This window comes from Lemur catta, chromosome 18 (genome assembly GCF_020740605.2).
Source record: "Lemur catta isolate mLemCat1 chromosome 18, mLemCat1.pri, whole genome shotgun sequence".
NCBI lineage: Eukaryota > Metazoa > Chordata > Mammalia > Primates > Lemuridae > Lemur > Lemur catta.
The window spans coordinates 16,972,178-16,988,149 of record NC_059145.1 but is presented as its reverse complement, the minus strand read 5'-3'; positions in this window follow the sequence as shown (position 1 = coordinate 16,988,149).

Here is a 15,972-nt window from a genome sequence, read left to right as displayed (position 1 = left end):
ATTCCTGCTAGTCAAATACTTTAAATTGCTCAAATGTTCATCTACACTAGAATGAATTACTGAACTGTGACATGGATGCATAATGGACATATACGTTGTAGCCATGAGAATGAACAAATTACAACTACATGCGACAGTACAGAGGAGTCCCATAAATGTTATGTTGAGTGGAAGAAGCCAGACACCAAAGTGTACAGAACGCATGATTCTATTTATTCCAAGAAGAGACCAAATATCTGTGCTGTCCGAAATCAGTAAAGACTTGCCGTTGAGTGTTGCAGTGGCTAGAAGGGGACAGGAAGGGACCCTCTGCAGTGCTGACAACATTCTGTTTCTTTGAATTGCGTGCTGTGTATTCAATTTATGAAAATTCATAAACTGAACACATATGATTTCTGCATTTTTCTGTATAGATATACTTTAATTGAGTTTAAAAATCATCAGTATCATTGCATAGAATAAGATGAGACCTTTACAAATAAAATCTTTTGTAAGAGACTGGTCTATAGCTACTATGTGCTACCACCTATGTTTTCTTTCCTTAAATTTTTTTTAAATTCTTTAAAACTTTTATTTGCCTTAGCTTTCTTAAATAATTGGGAGGATTTGGAGATTTGGAGATAGAGACATTCCTAGAGGAAGGAAATATAAAAACCAAAGGGAGGGGTAGAAACGTATTGTTGGGTGACAGATTGAATGGACTTTCAAGTACTTGAAGAGAAGTTGGAAAAGTCCAAAGAGGAAAGTACTAAGTTAGGTTTGGGCCAGACAAGGAAAAGTTCTAAAATATTTTGAATAAAGTTTCCATTTTTTTCTTTAGGCCATGGGAGTCAATGAAGATTTAGAATTATAGAATGGCAGCATTTAAGTTGCATTTTTGAATATGTGGCAAAGAGCTTTGAAGGATTTGATAGAAAGGCAGAGAAACTGAAGGGGAAAAGATTTGACCATCCTCTCTCCTGCAGTATTACAGAGGAGCATCACATGACTTTGCACTTGGTGACTATCAGAATGGGATGGCAACTGGTACCTCATCATTGCTGATCAATAGATATTTGCTGAATAAATAAAAACGTGAAGCAATAAAAGAAAAGGGTTTTGCATTAGACTCTGTAAATTGACATTCTTGAGGGATGAGTTTGCTTTTTCAGTAGTTCATCATTCCAAACCAGCAGAACCTTTTATTTTATTTTATTTTATTTATTTTTTTTGCTGGATAATGCCACTTGCAATTGGGACTGGAGCATTTATCAACTCTTTCCCACTCTTAGGTGATATTCAGATCATTGAGTATTATCTACTTGAAATCCAAATTATATATAGAATGCAATAGTAGCCCAGGTTGCATTGTCCTACTAATTCTCTCAAAATGCACTTTGAAGTAAAATATAAACTTTTCTCAGGTAGAATATTGTACTTCTTTCTTGACTATTATCGTGGATAGAAGATAAACAGTTATAATATCCTTTTGAGTGCTTTAGTTAAAAATTATTGACACTACAATTCTTCAGTAATTCTTGTCCAGCTGTTTTAGAGATAACAACAATGGTAGACCAGGCACAGTGGCTCAGTCCTGTAATCCTAGCACTTTGGGAGGCTGAGGCAGGAGGATTGCTTGAGGCCAGGAGTTCGAGACTAGCTCTCGGAAGAACAAGACCCCCCCATCTCCACATACAAAAAAAAAAAAAAAAGATTTAGTGGGACATGGTGGCATATACCTGTAGTCCCAACTACTTTGGAGGCTGAGGCAGGAGGATTGCTTGAGCCCAGGGTGGGGTTTGAGTTTGCAGTGACCTGTGAAGACACCACTGCACTCTAGCTGGAGGGACAGAGCAAGATTCTCAAAAATAAATAATAAATAAATAAATAAATAAAAGGTCAACAGTCAATAGCAGTAAGTGCTATGTCTGTGTTTTCACTTAGAATTCTGACTTATTAGGATTTTGGGTCCACTTTTAAGGAAAGTATATAGGCTTGTGTTGAATTACCTCATTTCCATTAGTCTTGCTTGTGATTACTGGAAAGCATTTTGGCACATTTGGTGGCAATTGGCTACAGCCATTTGTATGTGAGGAGGACGAGAGGGACAGAACAGCTCCCAAATTCAGCCAGCCAAGCACGTAAGGCAGACAGGACACCCAACAGTTTATTAGGAAAGTGTGTGGGTGGAAAGGATGTCTGGATCACATAATTCTTTTGAGCTAGTGTTTGCTGAACTGAATCTACCAGATAATTATCTTCATTTTCTCTTTGTACTCCTCAACACACTTAATTGTAAGGGAATGAAGAAGATAGAATGCTTGGCTGATTCATTGTGTATTAGTGAACAATTCCAATTTCAATTGGAATTTTAAACTCTTATCCTTCCCTTCTGCTATGGCTTGACCACTTTCCATCCATCTTCCACAATCTCACTAATGTTATCTTTTACAAATTTTCATTTTATTATGCTATATCTCTGCTGGAAAGTTTAATGGGACAATTTGGGAGGCGTTAACTGCTTTTACTGGCTTTAAATAGGTGTTAAGGATCTGTCTGTTGAATCAACTTTGAGAAAAAAAGAAAAATCTACCATTAATGGCATGCTCACAGGAAACGTAACTCTGAAAAGATTTTAGCTTAGTATTGTTTTGCTGATTATATTTTAAACCAGGAGTGGGGAATCTCCCTCCTTAAAGCCACATGTGACCTTAAGGCTGCAGGTTCCCCACCCCTGGTTTAAACTCTCCACTGTATGTCAAGGTCTCAGTAGTGAGAATGAATTAGTTATCTCGGGAACATGTTCTGGAGTTCATCATAAATAAATAAATACAAATTCAGCTTGCAATTTAAATATCCACTCAGGAATAATTCTTTGAAATTGAAAAATACATTTTATTTATTTATTTATTTATTTTTAGATAGCATCTCACTCTGTCACCCTGGCTAGAGTGCAGTGGTGTCATCATAGCTCACTATCACTCCAACTCCTGGGCTCAAGCGATCCTCCCACCTCATCCTCCCAGAGTGCTAGGATTACAGGCGTAAGCCACCATACCCAGCTTGCAAGATATATTTTTAAAAGTAATGCCGTTATTCATTATTCTTTGTTTCATTATGGTGAGGAGAAAAAAAGAAACTTTTGAATTTGAATTTACATGAGAGCTAAAAACTTTTACGCCACTCCCCTCCCCACCAAGAAAATATACTCAGAGTTTAAAAAGGGAATATGGAAATTAGAAGAAATATCAAGTTCAGTCCAGGTTAATACAAGAATGAATTAGATAACTTTTCCTTCACATGCCATACTATTAATTTTTCTGAAGTCTAAGATGACTAATTATTATTAATATCAACATGTCATATTTTTAATGGAAAGTCTTGTAACATTTTAGAGAAACTTCCACCGTTCATACCCCATACAATAAACCCATAAACATGGAATCATTTTTAACATGCCATTATTTAGAATTTTTAAATAATAAAAATATCTGAAATAAAGTTTTACTTATTCTTTACTGGAAAACTGGTACACAACTTTAAATGCTGATATATGCCATATGTCAATTGGGGATGTTGAATCAATAAGCATTCTTCATTTTTATATAATTTCTCTTATAAAAAAAAGTATATCCTGAAATCCTATTTTTCTCTTTCAAGGTGAATTCTGTTACTTTCTGTTGTTATCTATTTTTTCTTTTCAAAGTAATAGACACAAAGCATTTGCAAGTCATAGTTTCATAAGATACGATTATAAAAAGATAAGTGATGCAAATCTGATGCATCTTGTTTTCTTTACCTTTTTAAAAATTTTCTTTTGCCTCTGCAGATTTACTTTTTATATTCTATCTAAAAATATTTTCTGTTTAAGAAGAAAAAAAAATGCCTTGTGACAATTTGCATAATATGTTAATGTGGATATGCATCTAGACATCTGGATGGCATTTTAATACCTCATTCTCATTCCAGGAACTAGACCTCACACAGATGGTAGAGACAATTTTAAGAGCATTGTTGTAAACAAATAAGGCAGCCAGGAAACCAAACACTCTCCTAGATAGGCTTTGCCACCAAAGAAGCTTTTTAGTGAGATGTTTTGACTACAAGATTGTACAGCCCTTATCAGTCTCTGACAAAAGGAGAGGTACCAGGAGGCAGTTTTTCTATGCAAAGGAAAAGAACAAAAAAGGCACTACCAGCCATGAATTTTCAGTTTTGAACATTTTAAAGATTAAGTGTATTTTTATACATTTATACAGAAAATATGTGTGTGTGTATACACACATTCATATATACATATAACATATATGTGTGTGCATATATATGCACACACACATGCATACATGTATTTTAATGAAGTGGGCTCATGCAATTTAACAATAAGTTGATGTCTTGCTTCCTTCTCTCCCTAGGGATGCCTGTAGTCAAATCTTTGGTTATTAAAAGCATGGGACTCTGGAGTCATTTTGCCTGGGTTTAAACCCTGATCCATCATTAACTAGCTGTGTTATTTTAGGTAGGTGACTTATTCTCTTCTTGCATCTGTTTTGTCATCTGGGATAATAATGATCCCTGTCTCATAGGGTTTGTAAAAAGATGAAATGCATCAAATACATATCAAACGCTTAGCACATGCCTGTGCATAAAAAGTACTCAATAAATGTTAGTAGTTATTAACATTATTTTATTTTCATTACTTTTTGCTTTGCTATACTTTTGAATCTGGCTATCTCTAACACAGAGGCATTTGACCCGTTCACTTACGTAGTAAGAACAGATTTGTAGGTCTCCTGAAGGTGTGGCAAGGGCCCAGGCTCTGCAATCAGACAGACTGCATCTTGCATCTGAGTCTTTACCTTACCAATTGGACTGCCATGGAAGTTATGTCAGAGCCAGCATGTTTATTGTAGGGAAAGGACAGTTCCTACTTCACCGGATTGTTTTGCCCATGTGACAATGCTGATGAGGTACATGCTTTTGGTGATATCTATTTTTAGGTCACATGTCTTTTTCCTGAGATTTGCGTGGCTACTTTTACCCAAAGGAGTGGACATCTAGAAATCATATTTCTCCTTATTCTATTTCTCTAGCAATCCCTGATCAGTTTTGATCCATTTGGGCCAATGTTGATTTGGAATTCAGTGACGTTTGTGAGTTTAGGCCGAGCCTTTAATATAAGGGTATTTCATTTGAGGAGCTGTGGTATTTGTCATGTTTGTCCTAAAGAAGTAACATTTTCTCAGGAGAGGGAGCCAGAAAAGGATATATGGGGTGAAAATCCTCACAGAAGAAAGAGAAGACACTGAGTGTGAAACACAGAAAAGATAAAATAGAGTGCGTTTTCATGGGTCCCAGATAATTTCCTCTTGTTGGATTCCGTAGAATCCATAGATTACATCTCAGATTCATTCAAACTGATTTTTTTATTCACCTTGTATATGATAGGTTTCTTTTACCAGGGACTAAAATACCCCAGATTAAGGTGACAAGTAATGAGATCTGATTACATGGTGATCTAGTCTATTTTGTCTACAGAACACTCACTGACTCCACATTTTAAATGTATTATGGAGACGAAATCTATTGTGAGATTTGTAAATGAACTGATAATACCAGGGCAAGGAAAGAGCAGGGATGGCAGATCTTTGATACACTCTTGACAGGCATCACTAATCAATCACAGCCTCTCTGCCCTGAATACAGACGCAGCCTCAGAATGCTTTCCATTGCCTGACTTCAAGATGACTCTTGATTTGATTAAGAGTAGAGCAGGATGTGATATGAGAAATACGTCAAGGTAAATAGTTTAGGACTAGCCCGGGAGCAACTTTCTGCTGCTGTATCTTCCATGTGATATGGGAGGCAAGTGTAGCGTCTTAAAGAAAATGGAGAAGGATGGACATAAAGGATGAAAAAATGGTTTACATCATCCATGTCTTTAAGAGATGTAATGAGTTCTGAATGAGAAAGGTAATTACATAAAAGCAAAAAGAAACAAGACACGACTTACTTTATCAAGGGGCAAGTGAACAGAGCAGATAATAGCAACATGAGGCCATGTGCCCTGAGGACTCAGGAGACTGTCAAGGGCCAATAGATGGGGTGGAGGGTTATAAAGATGTACATGAGCATGGACTAGCAAGCCAAGTTGTCTGGAGCAGAACTCCATGCCAGGAAGAATGAGAAATAGCATTGACAGACAACGCAGGAAACAGGCTGTGGAAAGCCTTGAATGCCATGCTAAGAACTGAAGACTTCATTTGTAGGCAATGGGGAACGTTCGAAGGGTTCCCATATGTAATTATAGGTATCAGAGCAGAGAGAGATCCTAAGAGAGCAAGAGGCCTAGCCTTCTGCCTTGATGCAGGTGTGTTCGTATGTTTTTCATTCATAGTAATAGCTAATTATTTATGCCCAGAAGTCTAAACATAGTGCTCACATAGCTGATTATCTATTCCCAGGTTAAAAAAGTACTGAGGGAATTTTCCATGGTGGTAAGGGGAGATAAGATGGCTCAGGTCATGCTCTCTAAGGCACCGATTAAAGTTCATATGCTCATCTTAGTATTTTGTTGTTTATTGCATGTATAACATCAGTATTCACTTAAAACAGGGTTTCTCAACCTCAGCACTTTTGATGTTTTGAGACAGGTAATTCTTTTTTGGGAGGGAAGAATCTGGTCTACAGGATATTTAGCAGCTTCCCTGGCCTCCAGCACTAGCTGCCAATAGTACCTGCACCTCTCGTGTGACAACCAAAAATGCTTCCAGATATTGCTAACTGCCCCCTGTGGGTTAAAATTGTCCGCTCCAGACATTGCTTCAGGTCCCCCATGGGTTAAAATTATCCCTGGTTGAGAACCACTGACTTGGAGCATGGATTTTTATTTATAACTTAAAATAGAAAAAGCACTTGCTTAGAGTTCAAAACAGACTATTCACATACAATTGGGTAGTGGTTTGCAGGATAAGTTAGAGACAACAGAAATGGGAGGCAATGATGATATGCAGGAATGGTCATGTCAGTCTAGAACTGAATGGTGAGTTCATGAACTAGAGCCCTGTGCCTGGTGACAGGTAGGAAACAGAGACACCCATAGCAACAGTGGGAGTACCACAGCTGGTATGGTAGGAGAAGCAGCATTTATTGAGAACTCTAACACTTCTCACAAGAATCCTTGGAAATGATCACTACCATGGATGGTTATGCCCATTCTCCAGGTGAAGACACTGAGGGTTAGTAGTCACCCATGACAATGCCGGGATTCCAGCTCAGTGTCTTATTTCAAACACTCTTCATTTATTGCCTCATTCCCCAAACAGTAAGGTTTTGCATTGCAGATAGTCAACAGGAAAAAGCCATCTGAATGGTCATGCTCTCTGTTGTTTGTTAAATTATGCCATCTTTCCTCAAATCCCACTGTTTTTACTTAAAGTTATGTGAACAAAAATTGTTCCCCTTAAGAATGGCATAGACTGGCGCAAGACACAGAGCCCCATCTGCTCTAGCTTAGTTGGATACTGCCATCTTACACTCATTAGTAAAGAGAGAGCATTCACATGCATAATGTGCCCATTTTCCAAATGCATAATTTACATGATTCTGCCTTTTCCTTAAAAATTCATTACAAAGATAAGAGTATGATTATCATAAAGCAAATATAGCCAAATTATGGCATAAGGAAACTTTAAGAAAAATAGACAAGAGTAATTATAACATTTTAGACATTATAAAATCTATTTGCTACTAATAATATGATAAAAGTTTTTGTACTATCTAAAGACTTTTTATAGACATTATTCTATGCCCATAATTAGATTTTGCAATTCCAGCATGCCTCTGAATATAGCAAACTTCCAGTTAACTAGATAAATAATTCACTTTTTTTGTGGAATCTCCAAACTGGTCATTTCTGTCCTTTTATTTTGAGATAAAACACCTTTTGCTTACTTCTCTAGGATACAGAAACACCTACAACTCCAAATAGGAGAAATATCTTCAAGTAGGGGATATAAAAGAAGAAATACTCCAGAAACCACTGTTTGGAGCTGGTTGAAAGACTGTTCAGATGAACTTTAGCTTAATGTTGGGAAAATAAAGATGCCTCTTGGAATCAGCAAATAAATAAATTATGCACATGTTAAAATTCTAAATTTCCCAATTTAGAGCTTTATTATGATATATCTGTAACTTGAAATATAAGCCCAAGCATAGGAGACAGAAAGTAGGTTCAGATATGAACCCAGCTTACTTAACTTCTCTGAGCTTTAGTCTCTCAGTATGCGAGGTAGAAATAAAACAAGAACTTCATAGGTTGTTAAAGGAGTCAATGAAATAACGTACATAACATGCTTACACAATAGCTAGCACAAAGTATGGTAAATATGGTCACTCTTCTATGGTAATGGCTATTTACCAATCTCTGCAGTTGCCTTAGTGGAGCTGTAACAGAACTGAACATGGAAGGCTGTTGTAATGTCAGCCAACACTTAGGGAAAGACATTATTTCAGCTTTTCTGTGCATGGTATATTTTTCTCCCCCCAAATCCTGTGAAGGTGATCTTTATTTAACCATTTAAAGAGTCAATAACCTCCCTTCTATTTCCAGATTCCATCTATATCATCAGTAAAAAAATTTAACTATGCATTGGATAAACAATAGAAATAAAACAGCATGAATCGAAGCACAGTATTTATGCATATTCTCTATAAAAACAGAACTAAAAAGTTATGAATACAGTGAACACCCATTTAAAAAAGTATTTGGATCTACCTGGTAGAGTAAAAGAGCAGTTGAAACTATTACTGTGGGAAGAAACTATGTTCACTTTAATATTTCTGATGTTTATTTTCATTAGAAAGAACTACATCTTTAAAACATGCTGCATTTATCTTTATCTGTCTGTACAGATGAGGATTCCATACCTCCATTCCACTTTTTTGTTTTGAGAATGCCAATGAATGCTTTGGAGAAATCTATGCTATATTAGGAATTTATTAGATTTTATCAAATGGCAGGTGGTTATGAATTTTGTTTCCAAAAAGGAGACCTGAGGGATATTCCATATTAAAGGCTTTACTCCCTTTTGGTGGAAACATGCAAATCATTTGTTTTTGCTAAAAAACATCTATGAAATATTTCTTCTTTTATTATTTCCCTCCGGAATGGCAGCTCCCTATTATTCATAATTGTAAATGCAATTGACATTTTGAAGTTTGTGTTCATGGGACTGAGATTTTTTTTTGTATATTTCAGGGATGTCAGGCCCAAGAAAATCTAGCTTTTCTTTGTGATACATATGTATATACCATATGTTAATTGGACTCAACGTGGATGGCCATTTCAAATTTGGTTCTCTTACTCATCTATTTTCAGGAGCAAAGAAGATTGGTAAGTGAATTTAACCAGAAGAACAATTGACTCTCCACTGAAATCATGACATAGTTGGAGAATAAAGACCCATATGCATAAAGAAACAATTTGTGAGCTAAAACTGATTAAATACAATCTATTGCCATCATGAAGTATTACAGAAAATGTTTGAAACAAGGAAGACTCTGTACTTTCGGTTAAAATGACAATAAAACAACAACGAGAAAGCAGGACTCCACACAATGCGAGACTGACTGCTTCTGTGATGTCTCCGTCTTGTTTATTTATCTGCTATATAATCAGTTAACACTGACATGTTATGCCTAAAAGACTGGAAGAGCACCTTTGAATCCTTCCAGTCCGCCATGCAACGCTAGAACTAGGACATCTGCTCTCCATAGTAAAACGCCATAAAATTTCATTGGGGAGAAAAGAATCCTCTACATGCGAAGTAGAGACGTGAATCAGACAAGTGTTAAAATACATGATTCATCTAACTGCTTCTGAATAATTGGTTAGCTTCGGCCACCTGTATTCATCAGCGTGTAGGTGTTTGGGGCCACCGCACCTTCCCCATTAACGATTGCCCGGAGTTGCCAAAAGAGTAATTGCAAGGTGCTGAAACGCTGCTACTTCAACGGTGCCAAGGTAAAGGATAAAAAAAAATGAGGAACAGCAGTGTACAGGAAGTAAAGACTGTATTTGAATTCATATTCCGCCTAAGAATCCATTCTGACCTGCCGGATTGGCATTTTAAGGATGGCCTGACAGTACTCTCAATCCTCACTTCCCTAACTTCATTTCCCCCAGCCCCCGACATACACTCCAGGCAAACAGACACACAGCTGTATGTGCTTGGCAAATAGCTACCCATTTCATTGTTCAGTGGTTCTGGAAGGGCACCGAATCCAACTCTAGCCCGGAAACATTTGGAAAAATAACACTGTTCATGATATCTTTGTTCCTGAGTGACAGTTGAAGGTGACTTTCCCTTGTACGATCCTGCCTGCCGTTAGCAATTTTCCAAAATTAAATACCATATTTTGTGTTTGATAGGCACAGCTGTGTCTGTTACCAAGGGCAAACCCACCTGCACAACACTCTGTGTTCATTTATATACTGAGAACTTTATTTAGAACCCAGTTTTCCAAAAAAAAAAAAAAAAAAAAAATGGGAGAACCAATTTTGAAGGCAATGAATTCTTGGATTCTACTTTGAATTATGAAAAGGGCAAATGTGTTTGCTTCCCATGGAAGTAATATAGGCCTAGTCAAAATTTTAGCAGTGCAGAAAATAGGACATACCATCTACCATATGAACTATATGTGTATTACTTTCTGAAATTGGTTTAAAAACTCCATAGTGGTCTAAACCCTATAAAAACTTGTGGGAACTGGCAAGACCAAGTCTAGAGATTGGTGAGAGAGAACTAGCTCTGGTTTTTGGCCAGGCCAATTCATATCTCAATGTCTTGGTTATTTTATCTGCCAATTGCTGCAGCGGTGGGAATGGACGTATGAAGAGTAGATGAATGTGCACAGTCATTTGGAGCTCTAAAAGTTCTACAATTTGGGGAATATATGAACTCTATCAATTAAGACAGCCCCTCTTCAGGCAAAACTGATTTAATACTTGAGGGAAAACTGGTTAACCCTGGATATTTACGAGGGACCAAGATTTTCCAAAGTGTCACATGGGCTAAGAGTCCCTCAAGCTATTCTACAAGACAGGAGGTTGTGTGGTTAAATACATTTGACATGCTTGGCCCATTTTCTCCCCGCTTCTAGAGAGTGGTAATGTGCATTCGCATTTGAAAGATCTGAGAAATCCTGCAGCATTGGGTTAACTTTGCTTAACCCAATGTTTCCCAAACTTAGTGGACTTTATGCATTGAACGCCTATCCTTTGCCGCCCCCCTCCCCCCAACAATTTACTCTTCAGCCTTCTTCGCCCTGTTCTGTGTTAACAGAACTGACCTGCATGGGCGCTAACACCGGGCTTCCTTTCCACTGGCTTCTGGTTGTTTAGCTATGAAGAGAACTTTGTGGAGGAAGGAGGGAAGAAGAAGGTATCAGAGGAAAGAGAGAAGTCAAGGTACATAGTTTTCCCCTGGCTTCCTCCTTCCACACTGACTGCATCAGCCTGCGAGAGGTCACACTTCCTCTAAGGCGGCCTCTCCACACACCTGTTTCCAGATTCCCACAGTCTTCTCCCCTTCATCATTTTAGGTATAGCTTTTAGGTTATTGGCTCCCATTTTTGGTTTTCCTACAACCTGTCCACACCTGTTTAAATAATCCTGGTTTAGACACTCCTCACATTACTGATTTTGAGTATGTCATCTCTTCTCTGCAGAAGTACACATAGTTGTTTTTTTTGTTTTTACTTTATTGCTGCATGATATTTTTTTTTGAAAAATAAATTACTACATTTAAAGTGAGGAAAATTCTTGATGCATCTAAGTATCTGGAATATTATTTTTGCTGTACCTGATTTATGTAGTTAACTATAATTGTCTTACCACCTCGGCATGTATAGACAAATGCTAAGCCCATGTCAGTTAAAACAGCTACTTCTGAGTGCTGAGCTTATTTTACCATTATCGACTTTCCTTTTGCTCATAGTGGATCCAGTAGTAATAACAACCTTGACAGTTAGACATCAATAAGCTGGGCCCGTTTATCTCTTTAGTCAACGTGTATGTGTGTGTTGATTGTGTGTGTGTGTGTATGTGTGTTTAGCATTGTACTAGGAGCTGGGAATAAAAAAAAATTAACAGGACCTCAGAGTATCCCAAAGTATCCTGTATTCTCACCACTACAACAATAATAAAATACCAATACCAATAATAAATGTAACAATAGCTAACACTTACATAATTCTAAGTGCAATAAAGCATTTCTGGAGGCTGAGTGCTTTATCTGTATTAACTCATTCAATCTTCCTAACAACCCTATGAAAAAGTACTGTTATTATCCCTATTTGACAAATAAGGACATTATGGCAAAGTTAGGCTGAATGTTTAAGGTCACATCACGAGTTAAGTGATAGAGCTGGATCTTGAGTCCATGCAATCTGGCCACAAAGAAGGCATAATAAATAAATGATAAGGAGGGCTTGAATCAGTTGAGATTCAAAGGACAAAAAAGTAAAGAGAGAAGAGTAGTCCAGAAGGGAAAACTTGTACAAAAGTCCTCTCGACTTGTCATGACACAGTATCTCCCAAAGCAGAGGGTACAGACAAAAGCCTGTCAAAATGGAGTTGTTAAGCAGTGGTCTAGAAAAAAATATCAGTCATGGACCTTATTGATCCGATATGTAGCAATGCCAACTTCATGTGTTAGGAAATATCTACGGACCTTCAATTTAAAACAGTGCTGATCAACCTCTTGTATTTGCAACATGCTTTTAAAAACTGGATTATTCCATAGTGCTCTTGATGGAATTAAAGTTAAAAAAATGGTACAGAATATTGAAAAAATATTTTCAAACTATTGAATCAATTGTTTGTTATTTGAAAAGAGCTGAAAAACTCTTTACTGTCCAGACCATATTCTCTCATGCAGTCATAATGCAAATATCTTCAACCTTCTGGCATAGAGGGCGTCTTTCTTTAACACTAGTATGGCTTTACATGAAGCCTTATCGCTTCCTTGCAGCAACTGAACATGTGATATTCTCCCACAGAGACACCACTTTTGAGAGTGTGTTGCCTCAGATGTAGTAAAAATCGGTTTTTACATGGTATCAGCTATAAAGTGCTTTTGAGGACTGTTTCTTCCTTCCCGACAATGCAGACAAGCAGAGTAAACCAAGTGCTCCACATTTCTAGGTTCAGAAAGATACCCATTGGAATGCTAGTCAGCTACCACAGGGCCTGCTAGGCAAGAATCACTTCTGACAATCCCAACCCCAGACCACATGTACGGGATGACAGAAAGGAAGATGGAGAATTTCTGAATCTACAGTTATCCATAATTTCACTCCTTCCCATGTCGAGGGGAGGGGAAAGCACTGAACTGTCCTTCACTCCTACCTTTTACAGATGGCCCTAGAGTATGGAGAAAGGGACAGGAGGATGAGGGCTAAGGTGCCAGAGGGAATTCCCAAAGTAGCCTGCATTTACTTGGGTTGCCATGGCAAGGACATGCAAGTTTCTCCTGAGTTAAATGTGTGCTACAGAACGCACCTTAGCCTTAAACAGTCTTGTCAGTGCTTCAAGGACCATACCTGCAGAGAAAGGGGACCCGAGCAACGAGATGGTGAAGAGTAGATTGCTTTGGGGGCCAGGGTGATGTTGGGAACTTTGAGACAAGAGTGTGAAATTTTAATGAATGTATAGAATCACTGAAATAATCACACTGGACTGTAGTTTTCATCAAAAATTAGTGAAAAAAATTTATATCTGCTCAAGGCAGGTGGAGAGAAAGGGTTGCTCTAGACCTAGGATGTTATGTTCAGATTTACAATATTCATGTTTGTACATATCTGCATTGGATCTCTTGGCTCGAATTGACTGCCTTACAAAAGTCAAAATTTGAGAGCCCATTTGTAAAACCACTTCAAGTAAAATACTGTGGATGATTGATTAAAAGTCACCAGTAGATAGTCTTATAGGAGAAAAAAAGAAATATTGGTTACAGTGTATGTAAGACATTTCACTTAGACACGAGTGCTAGGAAAAACTACTATCCTCCCCCAAGAAACAAACATATTTCCTTTTATGCTTCATAAAATTCTCTCTCTGTTTAGGATACTAGGTAGTTTTGATTCATGCTTCCTTTGTGCTTTCTCACAGCTACTGTTATGTTTAACATATTGCCTTCTTTTTATTACAACATCTTTTTCATAATTGGTGTTAATTTTTTGTACCTGTCTATTAACTTTATTATGCCAAAATCTTGCAAGTATTGCTTTCCAAGTAAATTTAATAATGCTTGTTAGATACCCTTCATTTGTTCTTGATTTGTTCATCTATTATTAATACAACTTGGAAATAGAAATTTATAGATAAAAGTTATAGATTTATAGATAATGCAGTCATACAAATGTGTACATATATATGAAATTTTACTCCTTTATATATATAAAACTACACATATGGAAATTTTAGTAAATTCCTTTGGACTTTTTATTTTTAAATGTGAACAAAAAGAGCTAGTAATGATGGTGTCTGAATCTGTTGTCCCAATTATAGTCTCACAACTCTAAGCTCCCAACACAGTTGGAAACATCATTTATCTACAGAATTCTTCTGTTGGTGTTTTTCTCCCAGGGAAGCAGAGACAATAAAGAGTTTACTGCTTTTAATGTTTCTGCTTTTTATGTTCATCATAGTGTTCTGCTTTTAGCAAACACCCCGATACATTAAAAGTTTGCTTCATATTTAACCTCAAGAATTTCTTTGTAAGCTTGTCCTAAAAACTTGCCAGAATTATACAAATGCCATTAAAACATCTATGTGTGCTTTCCTTTCTTTTCCACTTCCTAAAGTAACCAAAAGTATACTTCCTTTAATGTGCACATTTGCAATAGGAATATATTACTGACAGCAGAAATAAATTTCAATGTAAATTCATATTGTTCTTCTACATAGTGAAATGACAGCTTTCTGGAAATCATGTGCACAAGGCTCTCCAAAGAATCCCACATCTATTATAGGTTTCGTGCACTGTGAGACTTGTATTTTAATGTCCCCCACCTTTCATTTTAGGTGGATTTTTTAGTCTCTTGATGCTACCCATGCACTTTGGTTCACCCAGGGGTGTGTCTAAGACTCCTTCTGAGTAGATGACATACTGTGTGATTACTAATTGAGTTTTTTCACATATGCAAAAAACTTGTAAAAGAGATAAGAGAGAAAGTACCATAAATAGATATTTAAAGGAAGGGAACAGATGGCCTCTTTGTGAAGATGTTCAGATAAAGCCAAAAAATGACAAACAGATGGTTAATATGTATGGGGTAGGTTGACAATGGAACCTGAAGCTCATGGAGTAGAATGAACAGAACTCTAACTTTTTCTTAAAAATTGAAGTTGGACTGTAAGAGGAAAGCATTATAGACTACATGAACACACAGATAAGCTATTAAAAATATGGCACACTTGACTACATCTTCCTAGAATATTCCATTTGCATGTTATTTTTCCATTGAGAAGTAAATAATTTACGCTAAACTGTTGAGGAAGAAAATTTTAAATGTGTAGACTATGGGGCAGATAAAATTCAGATATCTTAACTGATACCCAACTTAATTAATGTTTACTTGGGTTTAATTTTTTTTATAATATTGGCTTAGCCTTATTTTATTTGCTTTACAAATGAAATCTTAAGAACATTCAAAATGTACTAGCTCACTTTCCCCTACAGATATACATTGCTAGTATCTTTACTTGTGGGAAATATATGGGAATTTTTTAGGAAAACAAACAGAGTCAGTGAGCTCTCTTTTCTTTTAGGTAGCACTTTCCATTTTAAATAATTCTCAAAACAAAGAAACAAATCTATTTTTAACAGTAATTACACAGACAATACTTAAATAATATAGCTTAAACAATGCAGTATTATTTAGATTTAAAAGTGTCCCCATCCTCCAGGCCACTCCTGGAAGAGTTATTCC